This window comes from Hemitrygon akajei, chromosome 1 (assembly GCF_048418815.1).
Source record: "Hemitrygon akajei chromosome 1, sHemAka1.3, whole genome shotgun sequence".
NCBI classification, from domain to species: domain Eukaryota; kingdom Metazoa; phylum Chordata; class Chondrichthyes; order Myliobatiformes; family Dasyatidae; genus Hemitrygon; species Hemitrygon akajei.
In genome coordinates, this window is record NC_133124.1 from 90,304,485 (window position 1) to 90,325,078 (window position 20,594).

The 20,594-nt window shown below is 38.0% G+C and overlaps 2 protein-coding genes across 10 annotated transcripts in view; one reads left to right on the plus strand and one right to left on the minus strand.

Annotated features, from left to right (window-relative positions):
• The window catches only part of LOC140728745 (focal adhesion kinase 1), a 527,596-nt gene extending 517,083 nt beyond the window's left edge, over positions 1 to 10,513 (minus strand). Inside the window, exon 1 of the mRNA XM_073047795.1 lies at positions 10,447 to 10,513. The gene's annotated coding sequence lies outside the window, so the exon portion shown is untranslated. The remainder of the gene's footprint in view (positions 1 to 10,446) is intronic.
• Positions 10,514 to 10,631: 118 nt separating this feature from the next.
• Positions 10,632 to 20,594, plus strand: part of dennd3a (DENN/MADD domain containing 3a) — a 141,119-nt gene continuing 131,156 nt past the window's right edge. For 8 of the 9 annotated variants that reach the window (XR_012099194.1, XR_012099195.1, XM_073047817.1 and 5 more), the window contains exon 1: positions 10,632 to 11,059. The gene's annotated coding sequence lies outside the window, so the exon portion shown is untranslated. Of the gene's footprint in view, positions 11,060 to 14,507; positions 14,857 to 20,594 lie in introns of all 9 variants that reach the window. The other variant, XM_073047828.1, reaches the window with a different exon arrangement.

A 20,594-nucleotide genomic window follows, 5' to 3' on the forward strand; every position in this document is an offset into this window, starting at 1 on the left:
CCTCCAACCAAGTTTCAGTAACGGCCACAACATCCTGACGAAGGGTCTCGGCCCAAAACGCCAACTGTACTTCTTCCTATAGATGCTACCTGGCCTGCTGCGTTCCACCAGCATTTTGTGTGTTTTGCTTGAATCTCTAGCATCTGCAGATTTCTTCATGTTTGCTGATCAATATGCTTGCTTGTGCAACAGAAGAGACACCATCAATGTCAATGACAGGACGCCACCATGGGGTTATTTACTTTCTTGAAAAAAGCTGTACCTAATTACCATTCTCTGTGTAATTTACAAACACCTTGTCACAAGAAAACCCAAGTGATTGGCTGCACAAATCATTAAATACTGTTATCGCAGTGGTAAGTGAAATCAAGACCCACGCTCTCAATTCTCTACTATTTTGAGAGCTTTATATTGAGAATGATGAACAACTTGAACACTATCATCAATCTTATTAGCTCTGGGGATCTCCTATCCACTGCCACCAACTACAGTCCCCACATCCCATGCCTCCCATTTCGAGCTCCTATCCAAGATCCACAAACCCGCTTGTGCAGGTAGACGCATTGTTTCAGCTTGTTCCTGCCCCCTGAACTCATATCTGCATACCTCAACTCTGTTTTATTCCCCCATTCCCCCCCCCCACCAGTTCAGTCCCTTCCTACCTACATCCGTGACACTTCGCACTTTGCACGCTCTGGATCTTTTCAATGACTTCAAGTTCCCTGGCCCCCATCATCTTATTTTGACTATAGATGTCCAGTCTATATACACCTCCACCGCCCCCCCCCCCCCACCCACCACAAGGAAAGCCTCAAAGCTCTGTTTCTTTCTGGATATCAGACCCAACAAGTTCCCCTCCACCACCACTCTCCTTTGTCTAGCAGAACTTGCCCTGACTCTAAATAACTTCTCCTTTGGCTTCTCCCATTTCCTTCAAACAAAAGGTGTAGCCACGGACACTTGCGTGGGTCCTAGTCTTTTTGTCGGCTATGTGGAACAGTCTATGTTCCATGCCTGCACTGGTGGCTGTCCCCCACTTTCCTACGCTACATTGATGACTGCACTGGTGCTGCTTCCTGCACCCATGTGGAACTTATCAACTTCATCCACTTTGCCTCTAACTTCTACCCTGCCCTCAAATTTACCTGCTCCATTTTCGACATCACCCTCCCCTTCCTTGATCTCTCTGTCTCTGGAGGCAGCTTATCTACTAATGAATCAGAATCAGGTTTATCATCACTGGCATGTGGCGTGAAATTTGTTAACTTAGCAGCAGCAGTTCAATACAATACATAATCTAGCAGAGGGAGAAAAAATAATAAAATAAAAACATAATAAACAAGTAAATCAATTACATATATTGAATAGATTATTAAAAATGTGCAAAAACAGAAAAACTGTATATTAAAAAAAGTAAGGTAGTGTCCAAAGCTTCAAAGTCCATTCAGGAATGGGATGGCAGAGGGGAAGAAGCTGTTCCTGAATCGCTGAGTGTGTGCCTCCAGGTTTCTGTATTTCCTACCTGATGGTAACAGTGAGAAAAGGCCATGCCCTGGGTGCTGGAGGTCTTTAATAATGGACACTGCTTTCCTAAAGATATCCTGGGTATTTTGTGGGTTAGTGCCTAAGATGGAGCTAACTATATTTACAATCTTCTGCAGCTTCTTTCAGTCCTGTGCAGTAGCCCCTCCATACCAGACAGTGATACAGCTTGTCAGAATGCTCTCCAAGGTATGACTATAGAAGTTTTTGAGTGTATTTGTTGACATGCCAAATCACTTCAAACTCCTAATAAAGTATAGCTGCTGTCTTGCCTTCTTTATCATTACATCAATATACTGGGACCAGGTTAGATCCTCAGAGGTCTTGACACCCAGGAACTTGAAGCTGCTCACTCTCTCCACTTCTGATCCCTCTATGAGGATTGGCATGTTTTCCTGCATCTTACCCTTCCTGAAGTCCACAATCAACTCTTTCGTCTTACTAACGTTGAGTGCCAGGTTGTTGCTGTGGAACCATTCCACTAGTTGGCATATCTCACTCCTGTGTGTCCTCTCGTCATCACCTAATGTCTATTATAAACCCACGGACTCTCACCGCTACCTGGACTATACCTCTTTCCATCCTGTTACTTGTAAAAACACCATCTCCTTCTCTCAATTCCTCTGTCTCCACTGCATCTGCTCTCAGGATGAGGCTTTTCATTCCAGAATGAAGGAGATATCTTCCTTCTTCTAAGAAAGCTTTTCCCTTCCTCTACCATCAACGCTGCCCTCAACTGCATCTCTTTGATTTCACAAATATCAACTCTCACCCCATCATCCCGCCACCCTACCAGTGATAGGATTCCTCTTTTCCTCACCTACCACCCCACCAGCCTCTGCATCTAGCATAATTCTCTGCAACTTCTGTCATCTCCAATGGGATCCCACTACCAAGCACATCTTTCCCTCCCACCACTTTCTGCTTTCTACAGGGATTGTTCCCTATGTTACTCCCTTATCCATTCGTCCCTCCCCACTGATCTCCCACCTGGCAGATCCTTGCAAATGCAACAAGTGCTGCACCTGCTTTTACACCTCCTCCTTACTACCATTCCGGGCCCCAAACAGTCTTTCCAGCTGAGGTGACACTTAACCTGTGAGTCTGTTGAGGTCCTGTAATGTGTCTGGTGCAGCCTCCTGTATATTGGTGAGACCCAATGTAGATTGGAAGACCACTTCACCGAGCACCTTTGGTCCATCTGCCAGAAAAAGTGGTATCTCCTGGTGGCCACCCATTTTAATTCCACTTCCTATTCCCATATGTCTATCATGACCTCCTCTACTCTCACAATGAAGCCACACTTAGGTTGGAGGAACAACACCTTATATTCCATTTGGGTTGGACCTGATGGCATGAGCATCGATTTCTCAAATTTCCGTTAATGCCTCCCTCCGCCCTCCCCTTTCCCTTTCCCCTCTCTCAATCTCATCTCCTCGCCTGCCCCTCCCCCCTTTTCTTTCCTCTCCTATTAGAATTCCCCTTCTCCAGCCCTGTATCTCTTTCACCAATCATCTTCCCAGCTCTTTACTTCACCCCTCCCTCTACTGGTTTTACCTATCATCTTGTGCTTCGCCTTCCCCTACCCCCACCATTTAAATCTCATCTTTTGTTCTCCTGTTGAAGGATCTTTGCCTGAAACGTTGACTGTACTCTTTTCAATAGATGCTGTATGACCTATTGAGTTCCTCCAGCATTTTGTGTGCTTTGCTTGGATTTCCAGTATCTGCAGACTTTCTCTTGTTTGTGAACAGTTTGAACGTTTGTTGTTGCAAACAGAAGTGAGGCTCTGAAAAGGAATCTGTCTGAGAAGCTTTTCTGCATCTTTTGATAAAATTCTTTGAAGACTCAAATGTTTCTTTCAGTAATAAATTCATGAATATTAGGAATGACATCCCTTATTTGTAATAACTATTTGCAAAGTTTAATTAAATCAATCTTCAATTTCAAAGAAGTTACCTAAATCTTATTAAAGTCAAACCAGTCATCTCCACATTTCCGTCCAAGTTAACCTTATTTAACTGCAACATTGGCCGCTGTGACTTTTTCCAATTTCTGAGCTTATTCGAGTTGGAAGAGAAAGAAAGAATACTGGATGATGATCTTCAAGTATATTGTGCCCACCGGAGATAAAGACATATCAGAGAGATTTCAGAATCTTTTCTCAATGCAAATTTCAGATTGGATAATAAATCCATTCCTCAACAATTGTAATGAGGAATTAACAGTAAGGATGGAGGAAGAACTGATCTTGCCACAAAATGACTTTGAGCTGAAGCTGCGATTCAAAAAAATCATATTAGGACTTTTGGTTGCAGAAAGAAATCTCTGAATGCTGTACTGCACTGTAGAAAAAAGTCAAAATATTCTTTATTGCCTTTTCAACATCTTATTTAGTGGAGCATGGTTTTGGTACAGTCGCCCAACGTCTTTCAAAGCAACAAACCAGACACCAAATTACTGAATGTGAGACTCCTTCTGAGTGACATTCAGCCTGATGTTGAGAAGCTGATACCATTGCACCAAGACCATCCAGCTCATTGAGTGGTGAAAAAGAAATGAAGTAGTGAATAGTTGGACTATTAATGTACACTTTAAAATTGTTGATGAAAATTATTTTTACTGTAATCAATTTTTGTTTTAAACAGATTTGAATAATTTTTGCAATTATTTGTCACTGCTTTGAATTTTTAATTCCTGTTTTCTTTCACTGTGCAGTGTAAATCAAAATTCTTTATAGTTTTTAATGTAATAGCCGGAAGAGGAGGGCACTGGATGTGGTCTGGCAGATGAGAAAGTGGTAACCCAAAATAGTTTGGGAACCACTGCTCTGGGTGAAACAGTGTGAAATTTGGATATTAATGGAATCAAGGGGAATGGGATCCATCCAAGAGGGTGGAGCTGCTGTAAAGATCGGCCATAATTCCACAGACCAGCAGAGCAGATACAAGCAACTCACTCCCTTTCGGTTTGGTATATTTTTATGTTTTATTCATTGTCATGAAGACAGTTCTGTAGATTTATGCTGCGAGGTGTGACATTTAAATGTGTTGATATCCTGAGGAAGACCATCATTATTCATTTACATACCAGTCAAGTTACTGATGGGTTTTATCTCATGAAGGCCACTGGTTAAGATATCAGCAGATTCTATATTACTGAGAATACTAGAAGTAGTCCATTTAGTTGCTCATGAACATTTTGCCATTCAGTAAGCTCCTGGCTCTATATCAATACCACTACCTGCATGAGCCCCATATCCCTTGGAGCTCCTACTATCCAAAAATTTCTCTTGAATATACTCAGTGACTTTCTGTGTGAAGACTTTTCTTCTTATCTCTGTCCCAATTGGCCAACTCATTCTTTTCTTTCTTCTCAATTCTGTGTTACTGAATTGATTAATTGTCCTCTCAGAGGTACATCAACTGGTTTGATAATTTAACCAACATCAGGTGAAGGTATTTTGATGGGGTAAACTTCTGGATTTATCTGCATTTTGTAAAGCCTACAAATGGCTATCACTTCATTTATGAAGTTTTTAAGGATAAATCCAGATTCAGTTAAATTAAAGCTGCTTTTTCTTTGTGAATTTGTAACTCTATAAGACATACTTTTAGCCAGCCATTCCACAGGATTTGAAAGAAGAAAATGTCTCTGCTGGCAAGTTTGTTTTTAAAGTTCTTAATTCTTTTGGGATATTTCTTTGTCAACACTTATTAAACAGAAGTTAAATAAGTGAATTCTTACTGCTGGTTTGGTTGCATTCCTCTCACCCTTTTCAGATTTTTCTCTTCCTCCTCATCCATCCTTCTCTATTTGTTGTCCTGTTTCTCACTTCATTATTGAATTTATTTAAATCTTACAATGTGAGGGAGTAAAGATCTTTGTGTTATGACTCCATCGCTGATGCACCATCAATAACTCTCGGAGACGTGAGGCGAGAGATAGGCTTTAACGACCACACAACATCCTGGAGACTGAGGGAGGAGTAGTGCCTCCAATTGCCTTTATACAGGGGTCTGTGGGAGGAGCCACAGGAGCAGTCAGCAGAGGGCGTGTCCAGACAGGTATATGTAGTTCACCACAATCGCAATGTACAAACATGTGAATTTATAAACATAGAAAACCTACAGCACAATACCAGCCCTTCGGCCCACAAAGTTATGCCAAACATGTCCCTACCTTAGAAGTTACTAGGCTTACCCATAACCCTCTATTTTTCTAAGCTTAAACTTTCATAAGTTTAATGGCTTGTTGAAAGAAGCTGTTCCATAGCCTGTTGGTCTTGGCTTTAATGCTGCGGTGCTGTTTGCCAGACAGCAGCAGCTGAAGATTGATTTAATTAAACTTTGCAAATAGTTATTACAAATAAGGGATGTCATTCCTAATATTCATGAATTTATTACTGAAAGAAACATTTGAGTCTTCAAAGAATTTTATCAAAAGATGCAGAAAAGCTTCTCAGACAGATTCCTTTTCAGAGCCTCACTTCTGTTTGCAACAACAAACGTTCAAACTGTTCACAAACAAGAGAAAGTCTGCAGATACTGGAAATCCAAGCAAAGCACACAAAATGCTGGAGGAACTCAATAGGTCATGCAGCATCTATTGAAAAGAGTACAGTCAACATTTCAGGCAAAGATCCTTCAAGTTTAAAATCCCAAGTCCCAAGTTCCAATCTTCAAGTCCCAAGTTTAAAATCTCATTTAAAAACAGCAACTTCAACGGAACAGTGGTATTCAGTCCTGATGCGACCTAACCATAAACAGCTGTCAAAACAAAGTTTCATAATGCATTGTTATTTTAATGGAATATTTGAGCAACCAGAGGTAAATGGTTATACAGATTTAAACATAACATCGGAAAATGTGCTCTCAAAGATGTGCTATTGTGCTGTTAACAAAAATAACATCCATGTCCACATTCAAATTTACTAAATAATGTGATGTAATGTTCATATAAAATCAACTCACCAGAAGGTGTTATATTGAGCTAGGTTTTTCTAACAGCATGAGGAGGCGATTTTGGCCTGTGATGGTACTGGGTTTGATGACCATGAAGTTCTAAACTCAGATGATGTCCTTAAGCCCTATTGGATATAAATAGCCACGAGTACTCTCACTAAAGGGAGATTGCACTGTATCTACCCAGTCTTCAAAAACTAGTTTACTTCCCTGTTTATTCTTCACAGTGAGTTTAGCTGCCAATGCCTATTTGAGTGGTGGGTCCTTCCTCCTTACCAAGGAGAAGATACTTCCAGTTAACAAAATAGTTTAAAACATAGTTTATTTATTTAGTGATAAACATTTAAATTCAAACAACACTCTAAAAACACATTTAAAACTCAGAATTTCTATTTTAAACATTTCCAAATTACAGCTAAAATTCGCCAATGTTTTAATTTTGTAATTCTAATGCATGTTCTCGAGCATCTGTTCTCCAGGCTTCATTAGTACTTTCAGGGTTTACTGCTGTGGGCAATATCTCGTGTGTTTGGAAGGAATACACAATATCCCATGCATTGGGATTAAAATATGGGTTACCACGTTCTATCACATAAGCATATGGTCCCCACCCCATGCTTGGTTTCTATTTATAAAGAGACCAGTTTGGTGTCTTCAGGCACAAGTTGTAGTTAGGATCTAGTACAAATCGTGATGGTCTGAGTCCAGCATGCTGAACAGCAGGGTTTGGTCTGTCTAGTCTGTCTATCACGTCATCTTTACAGTCTCTGACTTGAAGAAAAAAAAATTCATCACCTTCAATCTGAGGAGCAGTTGGGGTATTATCTCATATTTCTGCTACATAATTAACACATTCATAATATCAACCAGCATTTACCTGGGCAACTGCTAGGAACCAGGATGTCGACCATTTTATAGTTCTAGGTGGGGGTGCCGTAGCACTTATCAAGAGCTCTGAGTTGGACTACTACTAAATAATAATTCTTTCTAAAATAATACTTTTGTTGAAGCGTGACCATGTCGGGTGCCAATTGTGTTGGTATTGTGTTTGCTGACTGTGAAGTTATGAACTCAAATGAAGGCCTTAAGCCCTATTGGATATAAATTGCCATGAGTAGTCTCACTAAAGAAAGATTATACCGTAACTACCCAATCTTCAAGAACTAGTTTACTTAACAGTTTATCCTTAATGGCAAATTTAGCTGCCAATACCTACTATTTGAGAAGTGGATCCCCCTCCCTACCAAGAAGAAACCACCAGCAATTAAAGTTTATTTATTTAGTGATGCATGTTCAAATCCAAACAACACTCTTAAAACACATATAAGACTCAGAGGATTTTTATCTTAAATATTTTCAAATCACAAACAATTCCCAAAACACAAAGCACAAATGATTTCTTACCCTCAAAGGATTTCCAAAACACAGGTACAATTCCTATAAACTAAAAATACATGATGCTTACCAATGAATCATTCAACTCAGAAACTGAAGCTGGAGGAATGAATTCCAGTTTGCCCAGTATTTCTTCCACATCTTCTTCTTGATGTTCCTTATCCCATTCCTAATAAGCCTGAACTGCTCTCTACATTGATACTGTTTCTCAAAGCTGTTCTAAAGTAAGTGCTTTTTAAACTTTAAGCTGATTACTGCTTTTCATTTTAACAACTGAAGACTTAATTCCCTTATGACCAGAAGTTAAACAAAGAAATATAGTTGGAAGTTTACATATAACTGTTTTTGATCTTACAAGTGGATGATGCTATTTACAAAGCAAGCTTAGCAAACATCAGACAAGAAGCAAAATTTTAATCGTAGGCCTATGGGTCTATTATGGCTTAAAGAGCAGTTAAATTTGATGCTCATGTTCCCTATAGTCTATTCCTTGATAGATAGATAGATAGATAGATACTTTATTCATCCCCATGGGGAAATTCAACTTTTTTCCAATGTCCCATACACTTGTTGTAGCAAAACTAATTACATACAATACTTAACTCAGTAAAAAATATGATTAGCATCTAAATCACTATCTCAAAAAGCATTAATAATAGCTTTTAAAAAGTTCTTAAGTCCTGGCGGTAGAATTGTAAAGCCCAATGGCATTGGGGAGTATTGACCTCTTCATCCTGTCTGAGGAGCATTGCATCGATAGTAACCTGTCGCTGAAACTGCTTCTCTGTCTTTGGATGGTCTATATCCTTGGGCCTTAGAGGGGCTTAAGGGATTCTGAAATACTATATATCAAAAAAGGAAAGGGACAGGATCACAGAACTGAAGACCAGTAGGCCAAAAATTGTTCTTTAAGAAATTGCTCAATTCCATTACCAAAGCAGGTAGATAAAGGATACTGGGAAAAGCATATGACAATATATTGAAACAAAATTATATTTGACAGATTTGCTCAAGTTCCTTCAGCATATAACAAACAATGTTGATAACGGGAATCCAAAGATGTAGTGTATTTTAATTTCTACAGGCACTCAAAAAGTGCCTCATAAAAGGTTACAACACAAGCAGGGATAGCACGTGGTTAGGAGTAATACTCTGACATGATTAGGGGATTGGCTAACAGAATACAGAGGCAGCATAAATTGATGATTTATGGATTGACATTGAGTAACCTGGTAGGGTACCATAGGCAATCACTGAAGGACATCAACCACTTACAATGCATATGAATGCATTGGATTAGGGGAAATCAAGTGTGTTGTAGTCACCGTTAGTTGTAATATTAATGGAAGTATATATTTGGATTTTACCAATGTAGGAAGGGTTAACTAGGTTGATTTCTGAGATGAAAGTTAAATGTATGAAGAAAACAAGCAGGTTAGATATACTGTATACCCATTAGTGTTTAGAAGGATCAATTAAAATTTACAATCTTTAGAGAGGGATTGGCCGCATGGATAACAAGGAAATAGTTTCTTACAGAAACATCAAGAATCAGGGACAAAGATAAAATCTGTAGATGCTGGAAATCCGAGCAACACACACAATATGCTGGAGGAACTCAGCAAGCCAGGCAGCATCTATGGAAAAAAAGTACAGCTGACGTTTCGGGCCGAGACCTTTCAGATATAGTTTGAATATAGGAAATTGGGACAAGCTGGGTGCAGACTGTAGTCTTATCAGACCAAGGGCCTGTAATTATAACTAAGGGGAACAACATTAAACAGACATCAAGTATTTCTTCTATCCAGACTTCTTGGAAATTTCAAACCCAATAAACTAAAGAAACAGAGAAAACCTACAGCAAAATACAGGCCCTTCGGCCCACAAAGTTGTGCCGAACATGTCCCTACCTTAAAAATTACTAGGCTTACCCATAGCCCTCTATTTTTCTAAGCTCCATATACCTATCCAAAAGTCTCTTAAAATAAGTAGTCATTTAAAACATTAAAGCAAAAGATTGACAGACATGATGACAAGACAAAAGTAAACTGATTTTGAAGTCAGCAGCAAAAAAAAACAATTTGCTATAATAACACAGCAGGTCAAGCAGCATCTGTGAAGGCAGAGTCAAATGACATTTTGGGCTCAGACTTTATGTTAGGACCGCTCTAGATTCCAGCACCCAAGTTCTCGTGGGAACTTAGAATAGTGATGTTAAAACCAAGATTGGATCAGCCATGATTTTGTTACATGGTTTCGCAAGTTCAAAACTTGACTCACTTCCCCGTTCTTAGGAGAGAGAGAAAAATCGCGTTGGAACACAAAAACACGGAGTTCAGCAACTGATGCACATTTACAGTAAACCACGGGAATTTCTCTCTGTGCTAATATTGTATAACCTACTGAGGGTTTTCAGCATTTTCTGTTTTCATTCCTGTACGTTCAGTGCTTTTTGGTTTCAACAAAACCTAGCGAAGGTTCTGGTTATCCATCTGCAATATTAAATCCAGTCTACCGGTTCGTGCCAGTATTCCGACAAGCCTACCTTACTTCACTCTACCTTCACCGTGTAACACCATTCGTTCCAACGGCTGCAACGTCACAGTGTGATGCACACGCGCTCAACATCACTCCGTGGGGGCGTGCAGACACGCGCCCTAAATCACGCCTTGGGGCGGTGCGTTCGTGCTCAACGTCATTTGCGTGGTTTTACGGCGCGCTCGTGCCCGACGTCACCTGCATGGTTGTGCGGCGCGCGTGAACCTACGCAGGAGATGGCAAATTCTGTTGAGAAGGGCTTGAAGGAAATCATACTGGAATGGGGAAATAAAAATAGTTTTGTGTGTTGACAGAACAGGGGCAAAAAAAAAACCCTAAAGCGATCTTTTGAACAAGGATTCGGAGAACGTTGTCAGGTGATTGTCGAGGAAATTTTTTGTTTCCTTTGCCAGCGGAGTGGGTGCAGAGAGAACTCTGCTGTGCCAGGTCACCAGCTACCCCATGCGTGGCAGAGTCTGCTTGTCTGACACCCACTTGTGGATCCCCGGGGCTACAGTGGAATCCTGTCATCTTCAATCGCCCCAGCAAACAAGTTTTGTGCAAGTTTTTCGAAGACGCCTTTGGATGCTGTACATGGCGATTCAAAGCTGTTAGGCATCGTAAGTACTTCATCCTGTTTCTGTTTGCTCTTGGTTTGTGTAGATAAGTCGCTGAGTGGGGTACAGCTGGGTTATTTGATTTTAAACATGACAGCCATTTTTACTGGATCAGAGGTATTTATTTCTAGAAGCAAATAAGAACAACAAAATTACAGACTTTCAAAGAACTTGTTAATATTGTATATCAAAACTAAAGCGATCAATAAACTCCAAGAAATAGGCTGTCGAGGAAAGAAAAATTGGCAAAGTCTTTTGGATTTATGATTTTTTTTGTTAACCTGTGCTATTTTATAACAAGCAAGCCATGGTTTGGGCAACTGAATGCATAGAGTTCATTTTTTAATGTTGAGAATATAACTATTTAAGAAGTCATCCTCCCACTTTCTGTTCTCAGTCTGCGGCAGTATTTCAAGATAATTCAATGTAAACTCGAAGAACGGCATTTTTAGATTCTTTCCTTGTCCCTTTTGCCTTTTCCTTCACCATATTATTTGAAAACAAAACACATATCCTTATGACGTTAATGATGGCGAAAAGAGTGTAAAGGGGAAACTTAAATCATGTAATATGCATTGTAATTTTTGTCAGGTAATATCCTGTTATTATATTGCATTGATTTTTTCACAGAATGTTGGCTTTGTATTTTAGAATCCTTTCTACAATAAAAATAGTCCAGCACCATTTGGTATTTCGCGGTGAACAACAGCAGACTTCCGGGACTATTTCGTGTTATGCCTAATAAAACTTCAACACAATTTTCATTTGCCAGTTTGGGGCTATACAGTAGAATAATAGACATATGTTAAAAGTCCCAGTGAGTTTAAAGGGATTGCTAGAAATGAGGCTTTGACGAGTTTAAAGCGAGTGTGGAAAACATGAACCTTATTTTAAAGGAAATGAATGATGCGGTTTATACTGATGGTGCCAGTTTAGGAGTGTTGCTGCAATAATTGGGGATGGGGAAGCAGAATCTCTGAATATATTAAAAGCATAGAATGAGGCACATTTGAAATGGTGTCCATACCAAGATTAAATCAGGCATGATTTTAGTGAATGAAGGAGCAACCTTTTGAGGATGAATGGTTACTCCTCTTAAAATTTTGTTCAGATTTCCATGGATAATTTAATTGTCATTTGGCTTTACCAACAAATATAAATACCCCTTTCTTCCAGTTTATTTACAAGACAGAGGAAAATTATGTTTTTTTATTGCCAATATTTCATAAGCTGGATTGATGTTGATTGAAGTGAATGAGTGTGGAAATATTGCATGGGCTAAAAGCTGCACAGAGTACTGTAAGATTTAACACTTCTGCTTGCTAAACCCCATGGCACTTTTTCTTGGTTACCAGGCTGTTAAAAGAAGGAAGGGAAAGATTGCAGAAGCTCTAACTAAAATTTTGGTAATATGAATGCACCAGAGGTTTGCAGGAGAGCTATTGCTATATTGTTGCTTAAAAGGGAAGAAAATATTAACAAAATAATTACAGGCCAGTTTAAATTTGGTACCAGTGAAATTATTGAAATCCATTCTAATAGACAAGAAGCCGTGATTTATGAAAGCACAGAAAAATTAGGACAATTGAGATCAACTTGTTAAAGGAAGGGAGTATTTGAGAAACTTCCATGCTTTTTTCCTGTTGAATTACAATAAAATTTTAATTATTTGTTACCCAGCTATTCATAAGTTCTTATGGTTCAGTGTTTGACCCAATAGGTGATGTTTCCCATACTCTTTTACTGCTCTCCAGGATGCTAGTTCCCTCATTCCATTTAAACTTACTGGAAATTTTATTATAATAAAATAGGGCAGCCAAAACTGAATTTAAAGTGTGTTGGAGTATTAATTGGAATGGCATTTAGCAGTCTGGATAATCTGCATGTTCAACACCAACAAAGTTCTCTGTGTGCTGGATTATTCTTGGGCACCAATGAGGTCAAATGAAAGGCCAGATGTCTGGTGAAGTCTGCATGGACTTCAGCAAGGCTTTTAATAAGATTCTGCATGGTGGTCTTTTCAAGAAAAAAACCTAAAAAATCCAAAGGAGAGTGGCAAATTGAGTTCAGAACAGCTCAATTAAAAAAAAAACTGCATTACAGGAATGATATAACCATGCCAGGGGAGATTTCACAGGAAGTTTATGAGGATGTTCCACGGGTTGGAAAATAACAATTGTGAGGAAATGCACAATAAGCTATGTGTGGCAACCCACTTCCTAGCGCACTCGAACCGGCTCACAAATAGCCAGCGCGCCGGCACAAAGGCCAGGTCTGCTTCACCAACAAAGGGAAAAGCCTGCGGGGGTTTGTGAATACATGCCCCTTACAGCATCCGCGCCCGGGGAGGGCGGGATGAGGAAGGCTTTAAAGCAAGGCTGTGAAGTTCGAATAAAATCTTCTTTAATTGCAGTTTACCGACTCCGTGTCGTTATTTTAGCGCTGCGTGTAGCACACCGCTACATATGTTTCATTTGAAACAAAGGAAGCTGATAAATGATTGATAGACTTAGCTAAAATTATGATGGATCTGGGTTGGATAAACGTGAAGGACCTATTTCTGTTAGCAGATGGCTGAAAAGTCAGCAAAACGTAATCTTAAAGCAATTAGTAGGAAGGTTAAGAGGGGAGAGGAGAAAACATTTTCTTAACCAGAAAATGACAGAAATATTCATCACATTTATAAAGTACATTGCTGGGATTTGTGCTGTATTTAGAGCTGTGTACTGCTGGATTTAGACCTATCCTGGCACATTGGATGGAATGTTCCCTTTTGATGTAGATATTCGGTACCATAATTTCATCAAGCTATGTGAAATCTGATTTGATGTATGTGATTTAGTTATTGGAAGATTGTCTCTTCAGAAAAGAAATAGCATACAAAGGTTAGTTGAGAAATTTTGCCTGTGTGAGTTTCTATGTGCAGTGATGGATTATCTGCATTTTCACCTTTGTGGGTCGACTCACCATCAATATCTGATCATTGTGATGTGTGTTTCTTAGTTTGTCATGCTGATTTGGATTCTTGATAACAATAAGTGTACAATCAGTATTATAGTAAAGGGAGTTACAGAGGCATGAGCGAGGAGCTGGCCAAAGTTGATTAAAAGGGGACAGTAGCAGGGATGATGGCAAACCAGCAAGGCTGGAATTTCTGGAGCATTTTAGAAGGTGCAGGATAGAAACATCCCAAAGAAGAAGTAGTATTCTAATATGAGTTTGAGGCAACCAAAGTTGACAAGGGAAGTCAAAGACAGCATAACGACAAAAGAAAGGTCATATAATATGGTAAAAATTAGCTTTTAAAAACCAACAGGGAGATTTCCTGGTGGTGGCTGATGGAGTAGCAGCAATCTTCTGTGCTCCAACTCAAATTATCTTACTGTATCCAACCTATCTTGAAACCTCCTTTTTTAAGTGTGATATTTTTTTCCATTATGGCTACATCAAGGAGTGGCAGAGGTACTAAAAAGGATGATCCCCCGCTTCTTTGGATTCTATTATGGATTTGCTGCAAAGTCATACACGAGAAGCCTCTGAGAAGTTTCAACAATTCAGCTCTGAATTTAAACAAACAGGGTAAATTGGATTCTGTTCAGCAAACTCTTAATGAACATGAAAAATGTATAAAAAATAATGAAGCAATGTTGTCGTCTCTGGAAACAGAAGTGGATGAACTGCAAAGCTTTGTGAAAAGCAATCGAAGTCCAATGAAAAGCTAAGACAGAAGATTATCAACATAGAAAGTTGAAGTAGAAGTAACAACCTACAGGTTCTGAGTCTCGAAGAATTAATCAAAGGTAATCATCCTATGGAATTCTTTGAAAATTTACTGCAAGAATTATTTCTGGAAATTTTGGCGTCTTTGCCTATGATTGACGGAGTACACAGGTCCCCCATATTTTGTTCTCCTAACAGAGATGGACCAAGATCTGTAATCATTTGCTTTCATGTATTTAAAACAAAGGATCTGTTAATATGCGAATCACATCGAAGAGGCATGATACCCTATTGTGGCAGCAAGATTAGAATCGTGGAAGACTATCTGCCGGAGGTTATGCAGGAACGTGCTAAATTTAAAGAAATTATGGCCGAATCTTTTAATAAGAGATTTAAACCCTCCCTTCGATATCCAGCCCATCTCAGAATCACACTTAAAAACATGTGCAAATGTGATAATCTATATTTTTTTTAGCTGTTGGAATGGACTTTGTTTTCATTCGTCTTTTCAGGCCAAATCTAGAGGAGTTTCGATTCTTATAGATAATACACTTTCTTTTGTCCAACATAAAGTAGTCTCTGATACTAATGGACGTTTTGTTACAGTTTCAGGAAAACTAGATAATAAATTAATAGTATTTGCCAATGTGTATGCCCCCAATGTAGATGATCCAGGATTCTTTGAACATTTTTGTTTGTTTCTTACAGATCGGAGTCTTTATTTTTTGGTGATGGGAGGAGACCCAGTCTTAGACCGATCATCTTCTAAGCCAGCGTCTCTTAACAAATCAGCTTTGTTTAGTCAATCTTTTTTATTGAAATGTGGTAGTGCTGATATTTGGCGTTTCTTACATCCTTTAGATCAGGAGTACTTGTTTTTTTTCCCATGTTCATCATATGTATTCCAGGATTGATTTTTTTTTAAATTGATAGTCAAATGATCAGTTCGTTCCTGTGAATATAAAGAAGTTGCTGTTTCAGATCATACTCCTGTATTTCTATCTTTAAATCTTCCTGGTATTCCTCAGACAAACAGAATCTGGTGTTTTAATACAACTTTGTTATCTGATAAGGAATTTTTTAAATTTCTAGAGAGGCATATTATTTTATTTTTTGAAGAAAATAGAAAGGAAGAGACTTCTAATCTTATTGTCTGGGACACTTTCAAGGCCTATATTAGAGGACAAATTATCCCTTATACTGTGAGTGTCAAGAATAAAGCTAATAAAGAAAGAATTGAACTAACCAATCAACTGAAACAATTAGATCAAAAATATGCTATAGCTCCAGATCCTGTTTTATATAAAAGACGTGTTGAAGTTAAAACTAAATATGATCTTCTGTTAACATATCCAATTGAAACTCAACTTCTTAAAGATAAATCTCAATTTTATATTCATGGAGATAAATCAGGTAAAGTATTGGCCAACCAATTAAAAACTTAAGTAGTTGAACGACAAATTAAAGAAATTTACAAAACTAATGGTGATAGGACAACTATTCACTCTGAAATAAATGATACCTTTAGAGAATTCTATTCTAAACTTTATAGTTCTGATACCCCAGAAAATAATACTGTAATGATCAATTTTCTAGATCAAATAAATATCCCTGTACTTTCTGCAGATAACTGTAAACAGATGGATCAACCCATTTCTTGTGAGGAAATTCCCGAGGCTATATGTTCATTACACTCTGGGAGAGCTCCGGGCCCGGATGGATTTTCTGAAGAATTTTATAAGGCTTTTTCTTCATTAATTATACCGCAGTTACATTTAGTCTTTTTGGATTCTTTCAAATTGGGTAGCTTGCCTCAATCTTTCTATGTAGCCTCTATTTCGCTTATTCTAAAGAAGAACAAGGACCCAAATGAATGCTCTTCATATATACCAATTTCATTACTCAATGTTGATGCTAAAATCCTTTCTAAAAATCCTGGCTCATAGGATTGAAAATATCCTACCTTCTATTATTTCTGATGACCAGACTGGTTTTATTAAAAACCAACATTCCCTTTTTAATATACGCCGTGTATTAAATGTTATTTACTCTCCATCCCAGGAGTTATCGGAATGTGTGATATCCTTAGATGCTGAAAAGGCCTTTGATCGTGTTGAATGGAATTATTTATTTAAAACCTTAGAAAAACTTAATTTTGGACCAGATTTTATTCATTGGATTAATTTACTTTATTTATCTCCTTCGCCCAGGTTGTTACTAATTTTCAAAATTCCAAACCATTTAAACTTCATTGTGGAACTAGACAAGGCTGTCCGTTGAGCCCTCTGCTCTTTGATCTAGCTTTAGAATCTCTTGCCATTGCTTTTCGAGAATCTAATGATATTTGTGGTATTTTAAGGAGAGGTATTACTCACAAAATCTCGCTTTACGCAGATGATATATTGCTGTTTATCTCTGATGTAGAGACCTCATTACCTTGCATACTTTCTTTACTCTCCCGTTTTAGCCAGTTTTCAGGATATAAATTTAACCTATGTAAGAGTGAATTATTTCCTTTTAATAATTTGGTATCAATTAATACTAATCTCCCTTTTAAAGTTGTAAGAAATCAATTTACTTGGGTGTAACAATTACTAAGAATTAAAAACACCTGTTTAAAGAAAACTTTCCTACTTTATTGAATCATGTAAAACAGATATCATTAAATTGGTCACCTCTTTCAATATCCCTGATCGGATGAATTAATTCTATTAAAATGAATATTCTACCTAAATTTATGTATCTTTTTCAGGTTTTACCCGTTTTTCCCCCCTAAATCCTCTTTTGACTCTCTCGATTCTATTTTATCCTCTTATATTTGGAAAACTAAACATCCTTGTTTAAATAAAGTTCATCTTCAAAAATCTAAAAAGTCTGGAGGTTTAGCCTTACCTAATTTTAGGTTTTATTACTGGGCAGTTAATATACGATATCTTCTGTTTTGGCTATACTATATTAATCGTGTAGGTTGTCCGGTATGGGTTTCTTTAGAAGCTAACTCTGTTAATAAATTTTCTATTATTTCTCTTCTTGGATCCTCACTTCCTTTATCTGTAAGTAAACTAACTGATAACTTAATAGTTAGACATGCTCTGAGGATATGGATACAATTTAGAGAACACTTTGGTTTATTGAGGTTCTCCCTTTCAAGCCCCATTTATTCTAATTTTTTAAACCCTCTATGATTGATTTAGTTTTTAAGGAATGGGACAGATTGGGTATTAAATGTTTTTGGGATCTGTTTGTTGGAGGAAACCTTTGTTCATTTGAGCAATTGTTGGTTAAATATACTTTACCCAAAACTCACTTTTTTGGATATTTACAAATTAGAGACTTTTTAAGATCTCAATTATGTACATTCCCTATAAGCTCAGATAAGAACTTCTTGATGGAATTTTTAGTCTGACTCCTTTTCATAATGGTTCAATATCTAAGATTTATGGTATGTTACTGGAGACAAAGGAATGTTCCTTTAGACAAAATTAAAAATCTTTGGGAACATGATTTACAGACGTTGATATCTGAGGAAACTTGGAATGAAATTTTTAAACTGGTTAATACTTCATCGCTATGTGCTAGTCATTCCCTCATACAATTTTAAGGTGGTACATAAAGCTGATATGACTAAGGATAAGTTATCTCGATTTTATTCAGATGTATTTCCCTACTGTGACAGATGTAATAATGGAGAAGCTTCATTAATTCATATGTTTTGGTCCTGCCCAAATCTTGAAAAATATTGGAAGGAGGTTTTCCAAACTTCTTCCTTACTTTTTAAAGTCAATTTTAAGCCTAACTCTCTGACCGCCCTTTTTGGTGTTGTTGCAGGACAAGATATTAAGCTGAAGGCATCTGATTTACATATTTTGTCCTTTAGCTCTCTTATAGCTAGGAGGACGCTTTTGTTTAAATGGAAAGATGTTTTTCCTTCTACTCATGCTCAATGGTTATGTGATGTTATGTCATGTTTAGATTTAGAGAAGATTCATTGTTCAATTTCTGATTCTTGTGAAGACTTTCAAACCTGGTGGAGACCTTTTCTGAATTATTTTCAAAACCTTCAATTTGTTATTTAAACTCAGGTGTTGGCTATCATTAATTTTTATTATATAAGAAGTTATTTACCTTCTTTTCTCCTTAATGAACAACTTTGGTCTTGGTAGGGGTTAGATTTTTTTTCTTTTGTAATAAATTAGTATAGTTAATATAACTATTGATTAATTTATATGAATATGGGGTAATGTAATTGTTATTATGAACAGATATAATGTAACTGGTGTTTTTTAAATCTTTTCTGACCTCTTATATACACTTTCTTGTACTCTGTATTCCTTCATGTAGAGACTAATAAAAATATTGGAAAGAAAAACCAACAGAAGGCAAGTTAGACAATAATATAAAGTGGATACTAAAACTTCAGATATATAAAGAGTAAGAGAGGCAACTGTGGATATTGGACTGTTGGAAAATGAATTGAATTGAATTGAATGATCTTTATTGTCACTATACATAGGTACAATGAAACCCTGTTTGGCTTCCTCTCAGGCAATCAAACAAAGCGGTAGATAGAAACAAGATAGTAATAGAAAAATGGTATTAAATAGATAAGTAGCATAAAATAAGTTACAGCAGCACCAGAACATCACAGTAATGCACAAAGTGCCATTAGTGCAAGTATTTGAGTCCTTGTGTGTGCTCACAGTTTCAGTCATTGTTCTGCGGAAGTGGTGTGATGGAGGCCACAGCTCTGGGGTAGATGCTGTTCCTCAGTCTATTTGTTCTGGTTTTTAGTGTCCTGAACCTTTTGATGGATGGAAGCGGGTCAAACAGGGAGTGGCTGGGGTGTGTGGTGTCTCTGGTTATGCTGATTGCTTTCCTCCTGAGTCTGTTGGAATAGATGGTGTCCAGTCCTGGGAGCTCCATCCTGACAATTCGCTGGGCTGCCTTCACCACGTGATGCAGGTCTTGTCGCTCAGCAGCTGTGCAACTAGCACACCACATTGTGGCACTGTTGGTCAGGATGGTTTCAATTGTGCTTCTGTAGAAGTTAAGCAACAACTTTTGTGGGAGTTTGGCCTGTTTCAGCTTTCTGAGGAAGAAGAGTCTTTGTTGTGCCTTTTTTACAAGCATTGAGGTGTTGGTGGTCCATGTCAGTTCTAGAGAAGTATTAATGAGGGAGGGAAGAAATGGTGAACAAACGTAATAAGTATTTTCCCTCCGTCTTCACTATGGAAGACACCAGCAGTTTGCCAAAAAACTTGAGAATATCATGGAGGCAGAATGAAGTGTAGTTGCTATGACTAAGGAGAAGGTCATTTGAAAGCTGAAAGGTTTGAAGGTAGATAGGTCACCTGGACCATGGAGTTCTGAACAGGTAGCTGAAGAGATTGTGGAGGCATTAATAGTTATCTTTCCAGAGTTATTATATTCTGGAATGGTTCCAGGGGACTGAAAAGATGCAAATGTTGCTCCATTCTTTAAAAAAGGGAGGGAGGCAAAAAAAGCAAATTGAATTGACTTCATTACTTACTTCCTTCATGTACATGAGGAGTAAAAAATATTTACGTTATGTCTCTGTCTACATATGTAATGTGTAATTTATAGTAATTTGTGATAAATAGTATGTACAACAGGACAGTCAATATAGCACAGAAATACAGTTGTGTCAGCATGAATTAATCAGTCTGATGGCCTGGTGGTGGAAAAAGCTGTCCTAGAGCCTGTTGGTTCCAGCTTTTATGCTGTGGTACCGTTTCCTGGATGGTAGAAGCTGGAACAGTTTGTGGTTGGGGGTGACTTGGGTCCCCAGTGATCCTTC